General features: G+C 31.2%; 1 long non-coding RNA gene across 2 annotated transcripts; it reads right to left on the bottom strand.

Annotated features, from left to right (window-relative positions):
• Positions 1-737: 737 nt before the first annotated feature.
• On the bottom strand, positions 738-20,538 carry LOC136350079 (uncharacterized). 2 transcript variants are annotated; one of them, XR_010734058.1, is made up of 3 exons: positions 20,374-20,538; positions 19,920-20,116; positions 738-1,037 (listed from the first exon to the last, which is right to left on the bottom strand). It is a non-coding gene; the product is annotated as an uncharacterized lncRNA (long non-coding RNA). The 2 variants fall into 2 exon arrangements; XR_010734059.1 differs by lacking the exon at positions 738-1,037 and adding an exon at positions 16,055-18,310.
• Between the last annotated feature and the right edge of the window lie 5,437 nt (positions 20,539-25,975).

A 25,975-nucleotide genomic window follows, 5' to 3' on the forward strand; every position in this document is an offset into this window, starting at 1 on the left:
CTTCCCCCCAACCACTTTTCTTCCCCCCACCACTTTACTTCCCCCCAACCACTTTTCTTCCCCCACCACTTTACTTCCCCCCACCACTTTACTTCTCCCCACCACTTTACTTCCCCCACCACTTTAATTCCCCCACCTCTTTACTTCTCCATAAACTATTTTTGACATGTCACAGAATAATTAGTAACTCGAAACATCTTGTTCGAAATCATGAATTGTTGTCCTTCAGTATCTGTTATGATGACACATATGAGTGGAGAAAAGTCACTGAGAAATTTTAGTCAAGAAGAACTTAAATCTTTACCCATAGATTATCTAATACAATATGCAAATTCTTTCGAATTGTTGGATATTTGGGGAAAACTTGCAACGGAATATAAGACAAACTTTACCCTTCAAGTGAAGTTACCATGTTTTGTTCATTATAATCGACCAGAATGGAGAACACATGTTGATGGACCCCCAGACTCTCAAGAAAAGTGTTATTTTTGTAATAAAGTATACACACATTATATTATTATTTAACTATGTGTAAAGTGACTTAATAAACACTAGTGAATAATAAAGTGGATATTTATATTTTTAATCATATAACAAGTGTGTGTGTGTGTCTTATTCAACGATGAATATTAACATGGTGGTTTACCTGTTCTTCATGAATATATTCTTATAGGGGTTATTAAAATTTTCATTCGAATGTTTGATTCCGATTGTGATTAGGTAATAAAAAGGCAGTATTAAATAATATATGGTTTATTTAAATTTCATCCACCTTTCTCGCTCACTTAAAATAAACTGTTTTCTTAATTTTTTTGTTTTTCCTCTTATAGTTCGAATGATTGGATTGTTGAGAACATATAATTCTGGATTGTATGTTGGGGTTTCTTCTATGTCCCAGCTCTCATCAACTAAAGGGTTGGAAGTTGATTGACCATCCCGCTTCTCATCGTGTGATCGACTTGCCTCTACATCCTGGTTCACATCATTTACTTGGTTCGAAAGAGGTTCTTGAAACATCTCTGATTTGTTGTCCATATCTGTTTCACAAAAATAAAAGTTAAAAATTTTGTTTACAATTTTCTTTTGTTGATTTTTTCTCGAAGTGTTTCTTCTTCATTTATATTCGAATAAAGTTCGATTAACTTTCTTTTTCTTATTTGTTGAAGCTTTATTAGTGTTTAAAGATCCTTTATTTTATCTTTGGTTGCATCCATGGATTGTTCGAGCAAAGTCAAACGTTTTTGATGTTTTTCCCAACGAGATGCTCTCGTGTCCTGCTGTTTTTTTTCATCCATTATAATTTCCTCTGGATTACTTTTTTCAAACACCCATTTTTGAGCTTCAGTGCTTTCATTACAACGTAAAGAATTATTTAAATTGCTTATGGCCTCTTCTATTTCATCCAATATTAGTGGTGATTGTGCAAGGTTTTGAATAGTTTTTGAATCATTAGAAGGATTTGTTGTACCTTCAGATAATATTTTGTGTAGCTCCTCTTCCTCCTCCTCCTCCTTACCATCCAACTCATCATCCACTAATATTGGTGAATTTGGAATTTGTTTTGCCCCCTGAAGAAGTGTCACAATTGGTTGTTGGTTGGATTTTTTTCCAATCACCACTTGATGATGTATATTAGCTGGACCCTCTTCACATAGTGATTTTAAGAAATAAACGTTTGGTTTGCTACACATGTTATAATAGAAGTATTAAATAAATTTTACACTTACTATGTTTGGTTGATGAAACTAAAATGATGAAGGAGTGCTCGATCCGATCGTATTTATTTCAGCACCGACATATAAAAAATAATAAAAAACTTTATTTTTTAAAAGAAATAATATCTTATACCATCCCAAATAAGGTGTTTAACCAATTTTGGGTTTTTTAATTGCTTTTATGGTAATCACATGGGAACTTTTTGATATTAATTTTCTGTTTTTTGCATTCAATAATAACGTAATAATAAAAAACTTTATCTTTTAAAAGGAATAATATCTTATTGAGATTCCATCACAATGACTTCCTCTATCTAAGTGATTATAGTTAACAAAATATGGTAATATCATTTGACAACATAATACGCTGCACGTATTACAGTATTTCAGTATCGATTAAGATGTGGTCAGCTTATGTTCAAGAAAAACCAGCCTTTAATTTGGTTTCATCAATAGAAAACTTAGCCCAACATTTTAGAGATTTGGAGTTTGATGCAGAACATGAAGCCATATATGGAATGGAAAAATTATATACATATGAAGAATGTAAAGAAATCGGTGAAAAATATCGAAACGCAGTACAAGCCTGTAATATGTTTTTGCATACATCTGATTTAAGAACCTTTTTAACAACGTTAGAAGATTTAGGATTAAAAGATTCTTTAGATGAAGTATTAAAGTTTATACCAAAAGAAACCAGGAAATGAAGGATAAAATGTATAAAAGATATTAAAGAATTATTAAATAAATTGGTTTTATTCAAATATTTAAATAGTTTTCATATAAAAAATAAACATTAGATAATGCACAAATACATGTAGATTTAATATGATACAAACATCTAGCTTCTGCATGTTGAATTTTCAATCCTTCTTCGAGTTCTAAAACCGGCTTGAATGAGTACTTTCTAACATAATCAGCTTTTTCCTTCCCCTTTACATACACATGATTTGCTTTTTCTGTTAAACTTCTTATTATCTTGGAAAACTCATGAATGGGGGTATATCCTTGATCCCATGGAAGCCGATGGTGATTCCTCATTAACCAAACCGCTTGTTTATAGCACTCAGGTGATAGGAGAGATATTTTGTGTGGTGGTTTAAAAATATAGTGACATATTTTTTCTCCATCGTAGGCTGCTAGTTCTTTGGGAATAAATTTATTTTCCACTAAAAACCCTTGCACATCAATCACCAATACTTTCATACTTTTAATTCTTCAAACTTTTTAAACATTGTTTTTTTGTTGGTATAGTTTTTAATTTGTTGCTTTAATTTTTGTAAATTTTCTATGTAAATAGACAAATTCACTTTGAATTCTGAAAACATTTTGATATGTATTGCGGAATTATCCTCCATTTTATAGCTGTTAGCAAGCATGCCCATTAAAGTTCTTTAACACTTTTTGTTATCTTTACATCTTCGAATATTCAAAACTGTCATCACATTTTTAATTGTTCAAACTTTAGGAAAGTAGATTTCATGATAGAATATTCTCTAATCCAACATTTAAGATTTCATGGATTTTCTAAAAAGGATTCAAGTCTATTTACCAAAATGCTCAAAATGACTTGTAGTATTTTTATAAACAATCTTTCAATTAAACCCAATATTTTTTCTAATACCTAATATACATAGTCATTTGTGGTGGGAATTTAAAGCTGTTTTACAATTTTTGTAAGTGGATTGTAACTAAATATTTTGTCATGAATAATGAGACAATAGGCCGTCGTTTTATCAGACATTTTTTCTGCAGTTTCAAATTCCACTCTCATAGTGACTGGTCCAGTTTGAAGTAAATCTCTTTGATGGGTGCAATTGATATAAACAAGGGGTGCTTTATCTTTGAATTCTGATGGAGTGAAAATCGATTCTTGTGTGTTATTATAGTAAACCTGACGAAATTCAGAAAACATTTCATACAGCGTTGCAAATTTATTGTTTTTAAAATCCAGTTGCAAATCACCATACGGATATCTTTCAGAATTTAAATAGACATTTACATTTCGTAGGTCACAGTGATCAAATTTGCTCATATCCTTTTTAAGATTGTCTCTTTTATCTTTTTGAAATGCAAGTATAACATGGCGAGGAGTTTCAATTTTGGTTGATGTCTTTACCGGCCAATTATGTCTGGTGGTTTCTAATAACTCCGGATATTCAACTAATTCCCAACTTCGAAAAGTTAGTAGGATGTCAATATTTTTGTCAATAATTTTTGTAAGTGCTAATTCCTGTGGAATTGCTACTGTCAAGTGTGGAACTCTCCAACAGAGTTTTGTTATCGTAAGTCTCGGTTTTTCTGTAGATTCTGCTGTTTGCACCAATGCATTGGAATCGTCGTTGGCTCTAACTAGAATTAATTCTTGGTGTGAATTTAAAATTATTTTCTTGTAATCTTCAAAGAAACCAGAGTACATCTTGAGAGGAATACATAAAGAAACATTTCCATTAGAGTCTACCATAATGATTTTTTCTTTTTTTTCCGCTGGATACCATCCAGCATTTTGAAGCTTAACGCTTTCATTTAAATTATATGATAAATAACCTTTCATGGTTGATGTTATACCAATATCTCGCACTGAGTCAATTGTCACTCCATTTAAAACATATCTCAACTCTTTGAATAAAAACGCAGCGGCATTATTTATCAAGTATGTATTTGTAAGTGGCATACCATCCTCTTTAGTAACCTTTAATTCGAGGTAAAGTTCACTTTTGCATGGTAAAGGATATTTCCCGGTTTGTTGTAAAGATATTCTAATTTCATCATTCAACCCCAATTTAGTGGGATTGAATGGTTCAAAAGAGAGCACTTCCCAACTCAAAATTGAATCATCAATAAGAACTTTTTCTTGAACGTTTATATGTTCCATTTTTTAATGTAAATCCCAGGGAAATAAGAAACCGTTTATTCAAAGGTGTTAACCCTCTTGTGTATTTTTTTGTACTATCAGAGTTTTGTTGTTTACCGAGGATATTAAGCGTTCTGCCAAAATCTAGGTTTGGTGTTCTATTATACAAAATTACCATCCCGAGTCCAAGCGTTTAAGATGAAGTCTTAACGTCACGGATTCTTCTTGAAAATTAATCAAATTACCTTCTTGATCAACTAGTTTTACAGTTATTTTATCTATAATATTCACAATTACGGGAAAATAAATGACATTCTGGGGAGTTTCAATTATTTTAAAACCGGGTGGTACACTGGGAAAAAACTGATGTATTACATGAACTGGTGTACCATTTAAAAAAGACCCTTCAGCTATACTGCAATCGATATTTATAGCATTTACCTTAAAAATGTTTGCGGGGCGATCAGACACTGCCAAAGTATTAGCTGGTATAACCTTATACTCGAACCCCAAAAGTTTTGCTATAGTTCCTTCTTCAAATTTAACGTCTGCAGATGAAATAAGATGTGTTCTAAGAGTGTTGTTGTTTGCAGTTAACTCAAGTGTCGTATTTTCTTCAATTTCTTTTTTTAAATATTTAGAAATATCTTCTATTTCATAGCAACCCGGTGGTATTGTAATATACTCTCCACCAATAATAAACAAATTAGATCCTTTCTCAACATTTGGAATTGAGTTGAATGTTTCAAAATTGACTAAACCGATTACGTATTCGAAATTGTCATCAAGATGTATAGGAGGATTAAATTTCGCAGTGAGTGTTGAAGACTTACCATTAAGAACAAAACTATAAGACATGTCTTGTCAATACTGAAATTAGAAGTAAATTTATTGAGTTTTATACACTTCATTATAAAGAAATTCTAGACAGAGCTGACCACAATTTACTTGCTTTTCGGTTTGATATCTCGTTTAATTATACTTTATATCGTTCTTGAGACCATCACTAATGAAATACTTCACTAACTCTATTGGCGGTTTTAAGTTTCCATAACTATCGAAATATATAATTCTTTTTCCTTTTTTAGCATAACAGGTCCAATGAGTTCCTTTGTTGGTTGAATCATCCAGGTTCACTATACCATGCTCGTTCTCTTTAATTTTCTTTGGTAATTTATTTCTCATGAAAATACCTCGGAAATGTGGAATTTGCAATTTTTTTATATATTTTAATAACTGAAAATTTGTTAGTGATTTTCGAGGTATTTCACTTAGCAGTTTTTTGAATATGGTTTTAAGTAGAGTCCACATCCTGATTTGTATGGCTTTAGATATAATCCGCTTCCTTTTTTACCAAGTGCTATAGCTTCCATTGTCTCATTGTGTCTTTTCGCTTCTTCTAATTTTTGAGATGCTGCTTTCGCATCATTTACCGCTTTTGCAATACCGGCAGCTCCACCCCCTAATGCACCTAATGCTGATAAACCAGCAAACAGGGGTATCAAAGGTAAAAATCCGCCAGATTTAGGAATAGGAATAACTCTCTTTTTTGGAGGTAAAATTTTTCCACCCCTTTTTGCAAGTGTTAGAGCATACTTGGCGCTAGATTTTAAGTTTTTAAACTTTTGTCCAATAAGTCCCTTTTTTACGTTTAAAATTGTTTTGTTTAGAGTTTTCTTTTTACTACCTCCTTTTAAGCCTCGACCTGTTTTCCTTTTTTTTCGCAATCCCATTCCTAACTTTGTTTTCACATTCATAGCTCCACTAATACCTAAAGCTGCAATTTTTTCACCAATTCCCGAATCACTTGCCTTGAACCGTGCTAGTGCTTTTGATGCTAAGATTTTATCCGCTTCGTGTCTACTTTGTAAATCTTTCCTCTCGTTGTATGCTATGTCGTGCTCTTTACAAGCTTCATCTAAAAGATTTACACCTGTATCACCTCTGGATAATCTTTCTTTCAACTTGGTTCCTGGACCACAGAAGTTGTATCCTGGAACATGCAATTCAACAGGTAATTTGTTTATCAAAGTATTGATAATACCAGTTCCTCTTTTTTTGGGAGTTTTTGTATGAATGATGGGATCATTGTGAAAGTTAATCATTTTATATATAAGGTTATCCAACAACTGGTAGACATTCACTTTTTATGTACTTTAAGTACCTAAAAGATGCGTCTTGAAAAACAGCTACACACGATAAACATTAAAGCTTACGAATTGAGAAAAAATACTTTCAGAAAACATGGTGACTTATTTCAGGGAAGTAGTAAAAGGGGCTTAATTATTGGCCCATCAGGATGCGGAAAAACTAATGTTATAATTTCTTTAATTGAAGATCGCAATGGGCTACGATTTAAAAATTTGTATATTTATTCCAAGTCATTGTATCAACCAAAGTATGAGTATTTGAGGACACTTATGAAACCTCTTAAACAAATTGGTTTCTATGAGTCAGATAGTGCTGAGAATATTGTTGATCCAAGAGAAATTGAACCTAATTCTTTGATTATTTTCGATGATATTGTTTGTTGTGATCAAAAAATTGTTAAGGATTATTTTTGCTTTGGAAGACATAAAAACATTGATTGTTTTTATTTGTGTCAGACATATTCGTCTATACCTAAACAATTAATAAGGGATAATGCGAACCTACTTATCATATTTCAACAAGATATCACAAATTTAAAACATATTTATCAAAACCATATCAATGTCGATATGACATTTAACCAGTTTCAGAAATTATGTTCGCTTTGTTGGAAAGAACCGTATGGATTTTTAGTGGTGGATAAAGATTCAAATTTAAAGTGTGGTAGATACCGAAAGGGATTTGATATATTTATTTACTTATAAAAGTTTTCAAAGTAATGTCACTTCACTATTATATCCTACAACATGGATGATGCACGTTTAAAGAGAGAGCTTGTTAAATCGAGGAAAGCAGTGAGAGAAAAATATCAGAGTCTAAAAAATGCAGAATTTGAGACGCAAGCTAGACTAGAGCAAACCTACAAACCACTAACACAACCTTTAAAACAATTAATTTCAGCTGTTCATGGTGAGAGTAAACCACCGGATATCATAACCGAAGGAAAAAAGGAAGAAGAAAAATCTTTTAATATCGAAAATGCAGCATCTGCAACTTCAACCCCAAGAAAAGAAAAAAAAATGAGAACTGGGAAAACCCCACTTTTACCTTTAAAGATACCCTCCTTCTTTGATGAAAGCTTAACGTCAAAAAGTCAATTTCCTTCTTTTTTACGTTCAGTGGAGATTGGTGAAAGTACACCACTTCAAGAAGAATCTAGCGATGAAGCATTGAATTTATCGGATATTTTAGAACGATCAAAGCTAGCAATACAACCAATAGTTAGTGCTCCTGCTTATAACGAGTAGTTAGAAACCTTCCATGAACTACCAAGAAATTATATTGATAATAATATAAAGGACAAAAAACACAGTTTCGATCATCAATTTGGTATAATTCATGATATTGAATCAGATAAGTTCTTTTTAAGCTTAACCCGAGAACCTCTCGAAATTATTGGTAAAGATGTAAAAGTTGCAGGATTAACATATCCTGGTACAGTTGGATTATATGAACTATTATTTAAAGTAAATCCACTTGGCTATAAAAAAGAGGATTTGGATAATTACATGGATATATTGAAAAGGACTAACGCTTATAGACGGAATTATGATCCCAATGAACAAGTTCAAGGCGCTAAATCATCTAAATATATTACAATAATAGCACCATATTTGCAAGAAAAAGGTATAACGAAAACTAGAAATATACACTCAACAAGTTTTCGTAAACCTTCCCCTCCACGCAGTAGACTTAGAATGAAAAAGGGTGGAGGATTAATTTTAAAAAATCACAAATCACAAACGGATTATGTATATTGGGATGATTTGAATGAACTCGTTGACAGGCTTCGTTTACTTATGGCTTCTACGTCAGCAGGTCATACAGGTCATAATAATGAAATAATTTCTATTATAGAAGAACTTAGGGAAGCAGATGTTATTGTATAAAACCACAACCTTTTTCATTTGTATTATATTTTCAAGATGACTGTTGATAAGTTTGGTCGACACATTTCAAATAAAACAATTGGTGATCATTTGGAAAAACATTTTGTTAAAAGTGACAAATCGAAGAACATTGGAGAAAAAATGACTAACGAACTACTGTTGATAAAAAATATGATACCCAATGAAGTTCACAAAGCTGCAGCTTTACTGAAAAAAGAGATAAATGATACTATAAAAAATATGGATGATAGGAATAACGTTTCAAGTCAAGAGCTAAGAGAAAAACTAACCTTATTCACACAAACACTTGCAGAAGTAAAAGATAAGCTGAAGCAAATAGATGACTTTCTGGAGAAAGTCTATAAGTCATTAAATTATAACACTAATTCGATAATACAAAGAGTTTTGCAGATTGAGGCAAACGTTTTAAAACAAACAACTACTAAAAGGAAGCGATAGTGTAGTTTAATTATGTCATTCACTCCAAAGGAAACTGTGGCTCGCGAGCTACATAAACCTACAAGGAAAAATTATAAAAGACGTAGGGTAATCATTAAAGGGTTGCATGACTTATGGCAAGCGGATCTCGTAGAAATGCAACCGTATGCCAAATTAAATAAGGGGTTTCGTTATATCCTGGTAGTTATAAACGCCTTTTCAAAATATGTTTGGGTAATGCCATTAAAAAGTAAAAAAAGTAAAGATGTTACTTTAGCATTTGAAGCAATTTTAAGAAGATCTAATCCCCCGAAAAATTTGCATACAGATCTTGGTACCGAATTCTACAACCGGGATTTTAATAAACTTATGAAAAAATATGAAATTAATCATTACAGTACATTTTCTAATTTAAAAGCAAGCATCGTTGAAAGAGTAAATCGCACGTTGAAGAACATTATGTGGCAACAATTCTCAATTCAAGGAAATTATAAATGGATTGATATTTTAGAAAAAATTGTACAAAAATACAATAACACAATTCATCGAACTACTGGTTACAAACCTAACAGTGTCAATAATAAGAATGCTGAGGAAATTTTATCAAACTCCTACACCCATTTGAAAACGGTGGATCCCAAAAGGTCAAAATTGAAATTGAATGATTTTGTGAGGATTTCCAAACACAGAGAAGCTTTCGATAAAGGTTACACACCGAATTGGTCTAGCGAAATATTCCAAATACAAAAGGTTCAGTTGACCAATCCCACAACATACTTATTGAAAGATTACAAAAATGAAGATGTTCAGGGAGGATTCTATAAAGAAGAATTGCAGAAAGTTAAATATCCTGACGTTTACTTGGTTGAAAAAATTTTAAAACAAAAAGGGGATAAAGTTTATGTTAAATGGCTTGGTTTTAGTAACTCAATCAATTCCTGGATTTTGAAAAAAGATATTCTGTAATAAATTTACTTTTCATTTACTAAAATTTTCTTTTAATTAATCTCCAATAGTTGTAACATTAAATCTTTCATTATAAATTTTCATCCTGTGTGGATTTGAACATATTTGAGCAATTATTTCTTCACACAACCGAATTCTTCTTTGAAAGTGGAGTCTATTAATATGCAAAGTTAGATGGTCATTTTTTCTAGCCTCTCTATAAGCAAAACTCCATGCAACCAGTTTGAAGACTTCGTTCTTGTCATTAAAAGATACTGTTTTTTCCATGGTATTATCAAGTGTGTTATAGTTTTTCTTATTTATTAATAATCAAATATGTATAAACAGTATTTCTATATCATCAAAATACATGCTTTCTAATAAATGGATTTATTTGAAATTTCTCACTACAAAATCAAAAGTTTTACATCAATAATTTTATTTTTCAAGACAACTTTTTACAAATTCATTGCAAGCAATTATTTCAACATCCTCTACAAGACAGTTTTTGTGAAATTCTAATAATTCTAACACACAACACACATTATAACTGTTTTTCAATGGAGAAATAATAGTATACATATTTGTAATCAAGTCACCGTTTTTTTGTGATACTCCTTCTAAAAGAGTGTTATAGTACAATGGAAATTCTTGCGATTTCAACGTATCAAACCGATATTTTATTAAATTCACTAAACTTGTTAGTACACTTATAGTATCACCTCCGAGAAAAATTTCATTTCCACCATCTTGAACGATCTTAATTATTCTTGAATCACCAATAAACGTAAAATGTATTTCGTATCCATCCCCCTGCATAGGTAACCATCCTTGGTTGGTAGAATGCACGAAGCTCATCATAATTCCTTGGTTGTTCAAAAAAGAAATCCATTGTTCTTCATTGAAAATAACGTATTGATTATTCTTTGCACCTCCTAGTTTAATAACTGCGTTGTATTCTCTCTCCAAAGACAAACCAACACTAATCCATTTAGATTTTGATTTGTTTATGTAGTAAATTATTTCATTTATAACAATACCGGCGCGGGTTACTTTAAAATCTTCCGTATTCTTGGAGAATTGATTTTTATGAGATTTATACATTTTATTGCTAGATTTAAACTAACGCTTAATTCTGACTATTTGTGGACTTAACGTGATTGTTTAAATAATCAAGAAATTGTGGTTGGGATTATTAGTGGTGTTGGGGGGGTTAGTAGTGGGGGGATAGTGGATGCAAAATTTAAATCGATTTTTTAAGTAACAATAAAGTATTGTTGAAATGGTAGGAAAAACTATAAGTAGTAAAATACTAAATGCTATATAGGATGATGTATGTGAACAGGTATTTTCAAATTCGTCGCTTTTTATGTTATTATTGTGTTTATTAAAATAAGAATTAGAACATTGAGTAATTACATTCCATGTTGAGACTACTTGAGATCCATTAAGATATACAAACAAGATTTTGAAAAATGTATTATTAAATGTAATAGGAATGGAGGAATTTAAATTGTATGAAAATACATCAACATTATTTATTCTAGAAAAATTCATAGCTTTATAACAGTGTGGATATGTTTCAATTTTGCTATCATTTAAACAGATATATTGATAATGGGAATTTGTGGGGTTGAATACGTATAATGTACTCCCCAATACAGAGTATAATACTATATTTTTGATCACTTCCATACCGTAAGAAGATTGAGACTAAAATGCTGGATAATAAAACAAATGTTTAAAATAAATATATTTTTATTCATTTTTTACACTAATTACATTTTTTTATTTATATTTACTATGCACTAAATCTCGTAAAGTTATAATAAGATTGTTTACTGATTCATCTTCATTATTGGTTTTGGTTTCTAAAATATCTATATCCTTATGACCCCACGCTAAAGTTCTGAAACTATCTCGAATTATATACCTTTTATCATCTTCAGGTGACAACGCAACCTTATTTTTCAACTGTGTATACATTTCATGCAAAATTGATCGAAATAAATTCATTTTTCTATATTTAATTTCGAATTTTTCAATAACATCTTTATAATCTGTTAAAGTAAGCGAATTTTGAATGACATATTTTTTAACACCTTTTGCTTTTTTTTCAGTCAAATTTTCTAAATTAATACAGTAAGCCTTTGCTCCTGTTCCATAAAAACTTTCGATTGCTCTTCCTGCGAACTCATCTTTCATACGACCCAAAACCGATTTGTTTTTAGTGATGTTATGTGGGTTTATTTCACTATAATTTGAAGTATCAAATTTTTCTAAATTTTCTTGCATATCTTCATAAAAATTGTCTGTTGTGATATGAAGCACTAAACTATCGGTGTCGGTGTATAATAAAATTGCTTTGTTACCATATTTCCGTTTTACATATTGGTAATAAAAATTATAAATTACAGTTTTTGATAATTCTAACACACTAAACCCCACATACACCGGTTTGTTGTATAGTACTTTTAACCTTTCTAGTTGTAGAGCAACAAGATTTTCGTTAAAGACTAAAGAATTCTTGAAATTCGGTTTTGCAATTAAAAATTCAGCACCCTGCTTATGTCCAATGTTTTTCCAATGTGTTACTAATCTTATATCAACACGTTTATCAACATTTTCCAAGGATTTACCATAGATAGCATTATTAAACAATTTATAACAATCTTTTTCCAATTTACATTTCGATTTGTTTCTCATTTCAGTATTTAAATCAATGTATGGTTTTAGAAAAGCTTTTTGTTTAAATTTAAGTCCTCTATGAATTTTAATTAACTGTAACCCATTCTCAAGAGCCTGTTTAAGATTTCGATAATGAATGATATATTTTTCTTTATGATTTAAAGTGCAAATTAATTTTTTTTTATTAGAATTAGGTGCACAAATATTTTCAGCTAAAAAGGGTAACTCATTATGTTCTTCATGCAAATTTTTAGGATATTTAATATCTATTTCAAAAACATAACCATATTCGTCATTATCTTTCAGTGATTCAATTTTAAGAGAATCTATTTCTTCAATAGTCATCCAAGAAAAATTATCAATAGGAAGCGGTTGACTCATACTATGTCCATACAAGTTGGTTGCATCTAAATACATTATATATGATGACGGTTTTGTTGAATCAAAATTTTGAAGAAATTTGTTATTAGCTTCTATCTTTCGAACACTGCAGTGACATATACCCCCCCTTATGTTATTTTTAAAAAAATACAACATATCAATATCTGTTAATAATTCTAATTTTACTTTAGTGTATTTTAACATAGCATCCCAACTTAAACCTGGTGATGTATAATAATGAGCAGGATCTAATTTAAATATATTAAATGAAACATTTCGAAAAGCTTCAAAAAAGTCAGTAAGAATGAGGACATCAGATAATAAATATGTTTTAGTATAATCTAATAAATTTTTACATTTAAATAAATTCCAAATATTTCTAGCTCTGTTATAGTCTGCGGGACTTATAGGTTTATCATTAAGTGTATCATAAAAATCATCAATAGCGGGTAGTTGAATTTCATATAATTTTTCCATTGAATTAATATAATTATATGGGAATACACCTTTTTTTCTAATTTCATTAAATTGATTTGGATCTTTAAAATTTTTTTTTATTTCAATACATTGCTCTGTTTCTAAACTTTCACCTAAAGATTCAAGCGATGAAGCAACAAATCGAAAAGAATCTAGAAATCTAAGTTTAATGAAAATATTTTTAATTCTATTGTCCATTGTAGCTACTTTATCTACTAAAATTGATTTAGAAAATGAAATATATGTTTCTTTTGTTTGTGGAAGAATATCTATTATATCTCCTTCACAACAAAGCTGTTTAATAAATAGATGGGAATCATAATTTAGATTGTGAAAAAAAACTGGAATAAAGTTTGGTATTTTGTAATGTAAATTACATAGATTGTGAGCCTTTCCACGGTAGTATCCGGTAATATGGTCATGATCTTTAACCACATCATCTTCGGGTTTAAATTTTTCATCACAAATACTGCAAATAACAGAATTTTCAAAATTATTTTTTTCTTCGTCTGTTAATGGAAGCATTTTAACATCATGCTTCAGATGAGTATTGTAAATTTTGTGAATGTGTTCTTCAATTCGTTTGCAAAATACTTCAGCTGCATCCACACCAAAATAATAATCTAATAGTGACAGTGAATTATCGAATGAGCATTTAATGAAATAAGCAAAGGCGTACGGTTCGTGTTTAAAAGTATTTTTAGTATAAGACTCATCACAACTTTTGGGTACTTCAAACTCTAAAGGTTTTAAAAAACATTCAAAGTCTGCATATATTACAAAAGGAACTTTTATCTGGCGTTGAAAATTTTCAAATTGAAGAATATTTTCAGGAATATTTTGACCATATTTATTTATTTTAATTTTCGTTGTAGGAATTTTTGTTGTCACATGATTACAATCATTTTTTTGATGTACATCTAATTGGTATTCCGAATTAAAATATATTAAACAACCATCACAAAAATATTTTTTATGTCCTACTTTATTAATTTGAAAAGATACTAACCTAGACATATCCTTTATCCAACAATAATGATAATTCTTACCTTGATTCAATAATAACAAATTTACATGTGTGGGAAATTTTTGAGAGGAATAATGAAGCGGTCCAACTATCTCGTGTTTGCGTCCACAATCAACACTCTCTAAACCATAAACATTCACAGAAATGTTATTTTGCAATTCAAATAATTTGATGTCTCTTAACTTTACTGGAAACGATATTCCTGCAAAGTTAAGAATATTAAAAAAATTTGGATATGAAGTTGTTCTGTCAGCGTTCGCTTTGACAGGAAACAATGCGCTTATAATACTCCATCCAAAACAGTGTTGATCCTTATTCTTCACATTAATGATGGCGTGTTTGTTAACGATCTGTTTCGGTAAAGGAATATATGAGGAAGCTCGAATTGGATTATATTTGTTAATGTTAACTTCTAAATGCATTATTTTCTCCAAGGCCCATCCTGATCCATTTTCAGCAAACACTGACACTTTTTCCTTGATTTCACTCAAAAAGTCACCAAAGATCGTTTCCATATCCGATGATAAAGAAACAATCTTATTCTTTGTATTAAAAGATTTAAGTTCTACAATCTCCTTTGAGTGTAAAAGGTATCGTCCAAACAATTCAACATTCACCTTTACCAATTTATGTTTCTTAAGTTGTTGTAAAATCAATTCTATAAAAGATTTCTTCACATCACCAAAAAAATCTCCAATATCCACATGTTTCTTTTCCGAAAGCAACATAAAAGAAATAATACGATTTTTAAATGCTGAAGTTATGACTTTCACAGTTCTGTTATCGTTTGTTTCACACACTATATTTTTATGTAGATTTGAACGTAAATGAGCACTAAGTCTTTTCTTCTTGTACCAGTTATTACACTCTTTGCAATGGGATAGTAGCAGGTTTGGTATTTTGGCTTTCTTGATAGCACTACTGGAAAAATCTACTTTTCTTTTCTCTGCTTTATTCACTACACTAGAACAAGACGATCGAAAACGACATGATTGCTTCATGTGTCGTTCCATGTTACACTTTTGTGTAAAACTTTTATTACATCCATTGCACAGATGCATTATATTACTTTTTGAGTTAAAATATTGAAATGTTACTAAAACTTTACTTATATTTATTGCAAATCCTCTTAAAAGATTAAAATATATACAAAAAGTTAGAATGGTTGTGGAGGGAAGTAAAGTAGTTGGGGGGAAGTAAAGTGGTGGGGAGAAGTAAAGTGGTGGGGGAAAGTAAAGTGGTGGGGAGAAGTAAAGTGGTGGGGGAAAGTAAAGTGGTGGGGGGAAGTAAAGTGGTGGGGGGAAGTAAAGTGGTGGGGGAAGAAAAGTGGTTGGGGGGAAGTAAAGTGGTGGGGGGAAGCGAGCCAAAATCGGTAATAACACACTACTACCATGTGTAGAAAAATGTGTCAATCAACACCAAACCCAGTTAATATTTATAAATAATAAACAAACAAACAAAAATCTCAAAGTTATAAAAGAAAAAAATATTTAATAAACCAAAATTAAGAATATTTATTAACCACAATAGTACGGAACAGGATATCTGCAATCTGATTAAAAATTGGTTAATTCCAAACATCACACACTGCTCTTGCACTTCTTGGATAAAGATTTAGAATTCATAAATTTAAGTCTTTCAAAAATAATTCCTTTAAACTTTTTATATATAATAACTTCTTAACTGATGTAACAGACGTTGAAGAACAAAAAATAAAAATTCAACTATATCGCGAATCAAAAACATCTCATAGAGGAATTCAGGAAAATTTAAAAGCAATAAAAAAATACCTATACTGGCCAAATATTGACAATAACGTACGACAATACATAAACACATGTGAAACTTGTCTGAAAGCTTTAAATATGAAAGGCATCCCAATAAGTTAATTTTTAAACCTACTCCTTTTAGGTGGATGAACCCTTTGACCACATATATTATATCGACGTTTACAAAACCTATAGTCAATATTTCCTAACATTCCTAGATTAATTTTCTAAATTTAGACAAGCTTATCCAATAAACAGCGTTTCCGCAGTGAAAATCCTCAACAAATTAGTAATATTTATATAACGCACTTTGGAATACCTAGGAAAATCACTGTAGATAACGATCATGAATTCAAAAATAATCTTGTGCAAGAATTTTGTAAAACTCATAATATTGAAATACATTACACCACATTATACAACTTATCAGGCAACAGTCCTGTCGAAAGATTTCATTCTACTTTATCAGAAATAATTTTAACCCTTAAGAAAAATAAACAAAGAAAACGTAATAACACTAATGAATTACGCTCTTTTGTCTTATAATAATTCTATCCATTCCGTGACATAATATTCACCTTTCCAAATTGTTAGAGAGAAAATATCATACAAGAACCCTTTTGAATTAAATGAAGCGGACAAAATCAACGAATATATGCTAGAACGCATTGAAAACCTTAAGACCTTACAAAAAGACGTAAATAACAAACTAATAAACAAACAAACACGATCCTTATAAAAAGCTAATAAAAACAGAAAAGAAAACGTCAAAATTAATAACAATAAGGATTTATACAGAAAAACGCATAGAAACAGAAACGAAAGAAAAACCAGAGATAGATACCAAAAACCAGAAAATCCAATAAAAATTTCAAACAATAAAATTAAGTCAAAAAATAAAGCATATCATAAAAATTATCTGAAACCCCAACTATTTGTTTCAGGAGAAGAGAATCATGAATCTAACGACGATAACTGTGATTCTGATACTCCCCTCAGTATTTATCTTAAAGCTAAAACCCGTAGATAATCCCATCCTTCCCATATCATTAGGGTAATCGAAAATAATCACGTCCAAACACACATTCATTTATCATGTAAATACCACTAACATTTTATTAACTCTACACCAAATTAGGCATGTAATTAACCATTCTATGAAACATTCTATAATCTCAAATGACTCTCAAATTTCAAGTAAAACTGTTAACACTAGACGTAAGGTTGATTAATGCATGATTCTCTTAGAACACCTCACCCAAAGGATCGGTATCTTTAACATCACTAAAGAACTACATCGAATTAAGCGAGGTATATTCAACATCATTGGTAAAACCTCTATATGGTTATTTGGAACTTTAGATAACGATGATAAAACCTTCCTTGTCAACTATTTAAATAATCTAAAAAACAACAACAAAACTCTAGAACCAGATTTTAACAACCAGAAAACTTTCCTAAAGCCATTGTCAGACAGTTATATAAATAAAATTCAAAATATTAAATCAAGTCAAGATTAACTCAATTTGGAAATAAAACAAATATCGCAACAACTGGATATTGAGAAATAACACAACATGATTTTTAATATAGCAGACATGAGTTTTAGTCAACTTCTGAATGTTCAGCATATAATTGATAACATCGAGAATACAGTTACTTTTACAAAAATAAATATTTTACATCCATCTATTCCTCCTCTAAAAAATTTAAAAAATATACTATATATAAATTAAATGCCCTATATGGCTCTGAGAAAATTATTAAATTCAGAAATAAACTTAACTACTACAATTATTTTGGAACACAAGTAGAGGTAAAAAAAAAATTATATTATTCAAAATTCATATTCCAATCACGATGTCTCAATACAGATACCTCCATATGTACGTCGTCCCAATCCAAAACCAAATCATCATCCTAAATCATCCTTATCTACTACTCAACACCGAGAATTTTTGGATAACCTCCGAAGACTGTAACAAAATTGAAGATTGGTATATGTGTCAACAAAGCTATCTAGTCAAACAACAACCCTGCGTAGCCAACCTAGTTCGCCGAGGGAAAATGGAATGCTCCTGGGACCATGTCTTAGTAGAAAAAACCCATGTTCAGCAGATAAGTGGAAGTGATGTTCTAATCATACCCACCATACCGGACACAGTACAAACTTTCTGTGCAAATAATGGATTCCTCAAAATCTCCAAACCCACTATTATAACTTTGAAAAAATGTTATATCATAATTAATGGAAAGACATACAAGAAGGAAGAAACCACCAAAAAAGAATACATATTAGAGCTCCCGGTAGTAAACGTACCAAGATTAACAATAACAGAAAACATTCAGTTAACCCTCAAGAAAGTGAAGCTAGAAGACCTAAAAAGACTTCATCAGCTTTCCAACGCCTTACGATTGGAAACGTATTCCAAGAAGGGACCAAACACCCACCAATGGACAAACTCTTTGCTAATCTGTCTATTAGTTTCGTCTCTTGTATGTTTAAGATATCTATACAAAAATCACAAATTGAACTGCTTCATGAAACAAACGCCACCACCTCAGAAAACCTCGGAACCCACGTTTTCTGAACTTAAGAAGGAAGAAGTCATGTAGTCCACACTAGCCCATCCAATGACATTATCAATATATACCACTGGACTTTATATTGGACCTCATTAAGACCTCATCGATAGATAACTGTATAAAACCACCCTTAGAATAGTTAAGATTTTCATTATTGTCATAATATTCAGTTAAGTAGTTATGCTGTAAGTCTGATCAAGTTTATGTTATTTCTTGCAAGATAATAAAGTTGTTTTTAAATTCGTTTAAAAAAACCATTAATCGAAAAGAAGTAACTTAATTCGTGTCATAGGAATCCTTTCCCACGAAACTGCAAATCGAATATTTCCTTGGAAATTGCAGAGCCAGCAAACTTGTAATATAAATGGTTAGAATTACTAATTAAAGGAGCTTCTTGATATTTAGACTTATAATAGAATATTGGTGTAGTATTCTCTGCGTTTTTTTTATCTTCTTTTCCTGGACTAAATCGTAACATGTATATTAATTAATACTGTTTTGTCATCTATAACTGTTATTTTTTACGCCACTATTTAAAATGTGTTGTTATGTTACAATTTTCAATTATTAAACTACCAACAAAAGGTTGGTGGATTATTTCAAAGACACGTTGTTGATACATTGTAGTAGCCACATAAATGAGAACCGTGATAAAGATGTATCAACTAATTTAATATAATGGAAATTTAAACACAAATTATTGTAATTTTACTTAAATAAATATTATCTTCCAATAAACATTTCTCACATTGTTAATAAAACAATACCCTAAGATGAAAAAAGCAAATTTCTCAGTCCAAATAAATGCAAAATATATGAGAACTCTTTGAAAGTATAGATGTGGTTGCTTTTGGAAGAATAAAAAAATTGTTAAATGATTAGGGCTCAAACCACCAGAAAGTCAGGCACATCCAGTTAACACTTGAAACGCAAGAAAGTCCAATTTTACTTATTCTAAATTGCAAATAAAAATGATGGACCAAAGTTGACTGTACGTACCTTGGTGAAAGCCGTGGAGCCGTGGAAAAAGCCCTACTTTCTCAACCATCCCAAAAATTGAGGACCCAACCGACACTATATCCCAAAGACTCTGAAGGATAATGATAGTTGCTTGCTCTAGTGGATAGTAGAATCTTTTTAAATTCGTCGGGGTAGAACGCGGCAGTATCACATGTTTTGGCTGTGGTTTCTGTGCACTAAAATAAGAGGAATAGTTATGGGTAAATCCAAATTACAGGGGAACAGTCGATGAATCGAAGCTCGATGAAAATAATGTGGTCCTCTATGAAAGACCTACTACTTTAGGACAATGTTAATGATAAGTTTTGATTGCGTTGGGAGGAAGAGAAATTTTATTATTAGTTCCCATATATCGGGAATAGGAGAGTACACATTTTGTAAACGAGGAATCGTTGGAAAACCCTCTAGGAATGAGTTTCATTTTTTTTCTTACCTCTTCTTTCTTGTTTCGTTAAATATTCTCTTAATCGATCGGGATGAAACCCTTTCTTATTTTTTGCTTCTCGGTTTTAAATGAGATTATATTTTTATTTCGGATCCAATAGTTGAAGTCAATTTCCACTTTTCTGCTAATGAAAAACAAACGACGAACTTTCCCGGTCCGATTACTGACACGTAAATGTCATAATTGTCATTCGATATGTTTGTCGGGTTAACAGTCGTAGTGTTTTCGCTGTCCGACCTTAGTTTATCTTTAGGATGTAGAGTAGTTTTTAGGTACTAGTAAATATGTATATGTCGGAGATTTATTAGTCCTTAAGTGATAAAGTGTAATATTACTAGCTGATAATATGACGAAGGGCAAGCTGACAGGGCCACCTTAAGGAAAAGCTCTGTCGAACGAGGTCGCCACCATCAAGGGCGAAATTGAGAGGCCATGTGTGCGGGCCTTCGTGGGAAACAGGGACTAGCAAGTACCTTACCCCTCGGATTCGAAGGACTCGCGAGATCTGGAAAACGAGAAACCGAAAAGGGACAGGCAGATTAGATTGGCAATTGACGAGAAGCGTTCGTGTAGTAACGAATTCGTTAGTTTTGCACTTTTTCTATTCTTGCTTTTAAAAGTGAACTAAATACTTTATATCATCATGGAAAACCTTCCTATTGATGATCCGACATATATTTAAATAGTACACAATAAACTAAGAAAACTTATGATTATAAAATTTTCCAGTTTATAGTAACAGGATTTTAATAGTCGATAGATATTTTCTTAAGATGAAAATGTTATGTAAATATATATTGAAAACGGCTCAGTTTTTGAAATACAGGATGGCAAATTTAACTTTTTCTTTTCATTTTCTTTAATAATTCGCGCAAATATCAAAATATAGCCATGAAATTTGATATTATGGGATTTTTCGCAGGGCCGAACTTATTTTTGTTAAAATTTTCGTCAAATTTACAGAAAGCGCCATATGCAACGTACTAGTGAACGTTGAAATGATGATAACTTTTTTGTGCCTCTTTATGACAACTTTTTTCTTATCAAAATAGATTCCCTGTTTATTTTTTCCTAAAAAAGGTACTCTTGTTGTAAATTACTAAAAGTCACTATTTTTTAGATATTTTGAATTTAATCCCTAGTAGTTCGGCTTGCTTCTACAGGGGAATTGTGATTGAATAGTAAATAGTTTATTTCGCCAATTTTTATATGCTTAATAAATGTTTCTTACTTCATTTAACAACGTTCTTAATATTATGACTATTACATTTAACATTATTTATTTACCATTTAACATTTTAATATTTTAGAACGAAATTAATACCAAACACTTTTTAATTGTTATTTAATACAAAACATAAAAGTAATCATATTTCAATTTATCTAAAAATTACTGGAACATGGTCCCATATTTTAAAAATTGAATTGAATAATATTAACACGTTAAAATCTCTAAATAAAATAAATACAGAGCACCGTGTTGAATTATGGACACCGAAACCCTAAGTGTCGACCCTAAACTATTAATGGCACATCGTTGTTTCTTCTTTCATTATTGCATATACATTTCTGGAGAATAACACATACCATGTGTGAAACTTAAGTATGGTATTGATGGCTTTAGGGTGCCTTTTCTTATATATATCTATTAGGTGATAAGGGTTACTCTCAGGGACAAGAAACACGATATTATATTCTTTAGTCTTGCCTAGGCTTGCTTTCCGAGTGGTCTTAAGATATAATATACGAATATAATAGTAAATTATAAAACTTTTCTTTTCTACAACCCATATACCCAACACACCGAAAATACTAACTGAGATTATTGAAGCGGAACTTGAACTGGTTGTCAAGCCACTGTCATAACTAGCAAAATTAACACTAATAAAAACACTGTTCCCCGAAGACGTACAGCAACATATGCCGCTGCCGTTAACTGGTCCGAATCCTGAGCGAGAAGACGGCGGGAGCCTAGATCAATTTTAGTAGTATATATCGACGCGAGAGGATGGTTCTTCGCAGGTGGCTCCATCTGTGTCAATCGTATCGATTCGTAAAAAACGAACGGTTCCAGAGGGCGATCTCAGAGGGTGCTGACTGTCACAAATCGAAAAGTTAACGGAAGGGAAAGTCCCTGACGGGAATCACCCATCCTTCCCTCAAAGAAATAATTAATTCGTTCTTTGTTCGTGCATCAGAAAAAAATAAATTCTTTTGTTTTAAGACGAAAGATCCAGATTCAAACATGTACAGAGTAAGTAAGAATATATCGAGATATCGTCGAAAGAAAGGGAGTTTATTCATGAAATTCTCTTCGAATCGTTTACACAAGGGGTTTCAAAATGGGGGCCGAGACGGAGGATCAACAAAAAGAACGTTAATGTATATTAGGTAAGAACCTAAAATCATACTTTAACATAGCATCGAACGAGGAAATCTTGGAAGCAGCAGCAAAGTGGGACATCAATAGGAGGTGTCTCGATATGGTTATCGAGGCTGCAGGTAGTGAGGGTGTCACCTACACATGGTAGTGAGCGACTCGCTCAAATAGGTAAAACGTAGGGTTCATAGAGCGAAGCACCTTCAATCGTGGGGACCTAGCAAGAATTAAGGTTCTCAAAGAACCCTTAATGGGCAAGTAAGCAAGTGATACAGGGAATTTTTGGACAAAAATTTTCACATTTGCATCAATTTGCTCCTTATTAATCAATTCACACATTTAGCATTTACAAAAGACACGCTTTGACACATTTTCAGTAGGTAGGTAGGTAGGTTTAGCTGGATCAGAACTTTGACTTAATAGAGCTTCATTTATCAACAAAGACCTAGGAGGGCATTATTTGCTCCCTTTAGCAAACATGTTACATGTAACATGTTTTTTACAATGGTTCACTTTGACGAGATCAAGAGGGGCCAGGGATGCATCGAAGTTTTCTTCATCGACTCTCTCAGGAGGAAAAGGGAGTTGGGATTTGTTAGTAATTTTTTTTCAGCAGTAGAAATGGGATTTAGTAAATTTGTAAGCAAGGTAAAAAGGAGCAGGAACATGGTGGAGAAGAAAAGATCTAAGGTAAGCATAGAAAGTTGATTTCAATTTGAATATCGAGTGCTTATTTCCAACATGGTAAGAATAAAAAGGGTTACTATTATACAGAAGTAGGGTCTCTATGTAGGGAACTAATTTAGAAAGGGCCTCGTCACTTTATCCAGGTCCTTCATCAATTGTTAGAATGTAGTCAGAAAAAATTCAAAATGCAACAGTAATACAAAGTGTGTGTAACATTAATAGCTCAATATTTTAACTCAAAAATTAGGCGTTTCTCCATTTTAACAATAAAATACCTTCATATTTACAGTTTTTTTTATTTGATAGGGAATGTAAAAAACTGTAAAATATAGAAAAATAAAACTAATAATTTCTTGTAACTCTACGTTTTTATAGTTAGGACATAAAAGGCATTGTTTATAGTTGTTTATAGAATGGATTTTTTTCTTAATTTTTTTTAGCATTTTAAATATATATTATTTTTTTATTGTGTAAATAAATTGTAATGTGTTTGTAATATGTAGGGTTACTTCTCTGTTCATTTTATATAGCTATTTTAATAAAAATCATTTTTTACCACAGGTTAGTTCTATATTTCAGCAGAAAGTTCTACATAGGGAGAATTTTACTTGTATATTATTATTTTTTTAGTAAACATACACATTCATACACTGTGACTCATTTGTTTTGGGGTTAGTCTGTAAAAAGTTTATAAATCTTACGATTCAGTCCGGTTATTTTAAAAATTATAGATCTCGATAAAGTGCACATTTTCATAATAAATAGCCTGGTTGATGTACAATTCAAGGCCTACTACGACAGTTTCTAGGAGCAAAATTTTAATAAATCGCTAATATTATTAAAATTTTGCTCCTAGAAACTGTCGTAGCGGACCTTGAATTTTATATCAACCAGGCCATTTTCGAAGAAATTGTGCAGTTTATCGAACTCTATAATTAAAAAAAAATCTGGGCTAATACGCACAATTAATAAAACCTGTTTTTTTTTTTAATAAAACTAATGCAAGTTAGGACACACGTTTATATGACCAATTTTTCATAAAATACAAGGAACCATCTTTCAAAATTAATGACATCACTTAAGTTGCATCCAACATGTATATTTCTTTTAATATTTATTTACAGTGTACTTCCTAAAGGTAAGGAAAATGCTTTGTTTCCTACATACAAGGTGATAAATGTTTTATACGAAATTTATCAAAACCTACAGCTACAGTTTCCCACTGGATTATTTAAAATTAATTAATTTTAAAATTTCCTAAAACTGTTGAAGAATAAAATACTTTAAATTACTCAGAGAACAATCCAGCCCCTAAACTTTCACCTATTATTATGTAGGAAACACACTGTAAATACACATATTTGATTCTGGAGGTAAGATCATCTACATCATCACCAAAACATAAAAAAATATAATTATAATAAAGAAAAATTTTAATTCCCTTCTTCATTCCTTTAAATATTTGCATCGACGTAAGAAATAATTCCGTACACATACATCATTTTTTTTTTGTAATGGCACAAATGTTGGTATAAGCCTTTTTAGATTAACCAAAGGATATAAAAAAAAGAGGAGGATACGCCGGTAGGAGTAGCACAAAGACAAAAGAAACAACAACAACGTAGCAACATAGCTTCGAGACTTTGCGGTGGATAAGGATTTAAACAAGAACAGAAATCGTCGTTGTTAAACATACAGGATAACGAGGATAACGTAGAAGTAAGAAGAATTGGAGAAGATTTTCTCATAGCCGATTCACGTTACGTACAGATAAGAGATACCCTAGGTACAAGATCATTCACGCCATTTGACAATAAGTTTTCAATAATTTCAAAATTCATTTCCAGATCAAAGTATCAATTGAATTTTGAATAACGTAACATAACATTTTGTAAAAATGTAACTTTAATACTTTAATCTCTCTAACGTTCAATTTAGCTAACTAGCTAGCAATTAAACTAAATTGAAACTTTTTGAAATCTTCGTATTTCGGTTACAAAACATTCTGTGGGGTATCGTGTAGCGTAAATGACCCTGTACTTTATTTTGTATAGTCATAGTAGAGGGATATTTTATACGGATCGTCCGTACCATTACGGTACATAGAGGGTGTTTTTTTTAAGGGATGGCAACAAATTAAGTTGGCGAATCTGGGACTTATTTTAAGATACAAACCTCAAGTGAAAGCACCTACACAGTTTCCAAAATTTATTTATTTTTCACTTTACACGTAACACATACACACTTACCTAACTAATTAAAACCCTTCTATATACCGTAAACATCGCTATTGGGTTTATTCGTTGTATATTAAGGTTTTAGTTTTTTGTTTTCTTATTTGACAGGGAAAAGAAAGATCCCTAATTATTAAAATATCTAAGTATCTAACGAAAATAAAATAATTATATGTAACGAACAGATCCAATTTTATATACACAAGGTTCAGCACAATTAGCACAGGCCACACCATTGCTATCTTTTAAAGCGCATAAACGTCTTTTCGGTTTTCGGAAGTATCGATGA

The sequence above is a fragment of the Euwallacea fornicatus genome, unplaced genomic scaffold, assembly GCF_040115645.1.
Source record: "Euwallacea fornicatus isolate EFF26 unplaced genomic scaffold, ASM4011564v1 scaffold_105, whole genome shotgun sequence".
NCBI classification, from domain to species: Eukaryota; Metazoa; Arthropoda; class Insecta; order Coleoptera; family Curculionidae; genus Euwallacea; species Euwallacea fornicatus.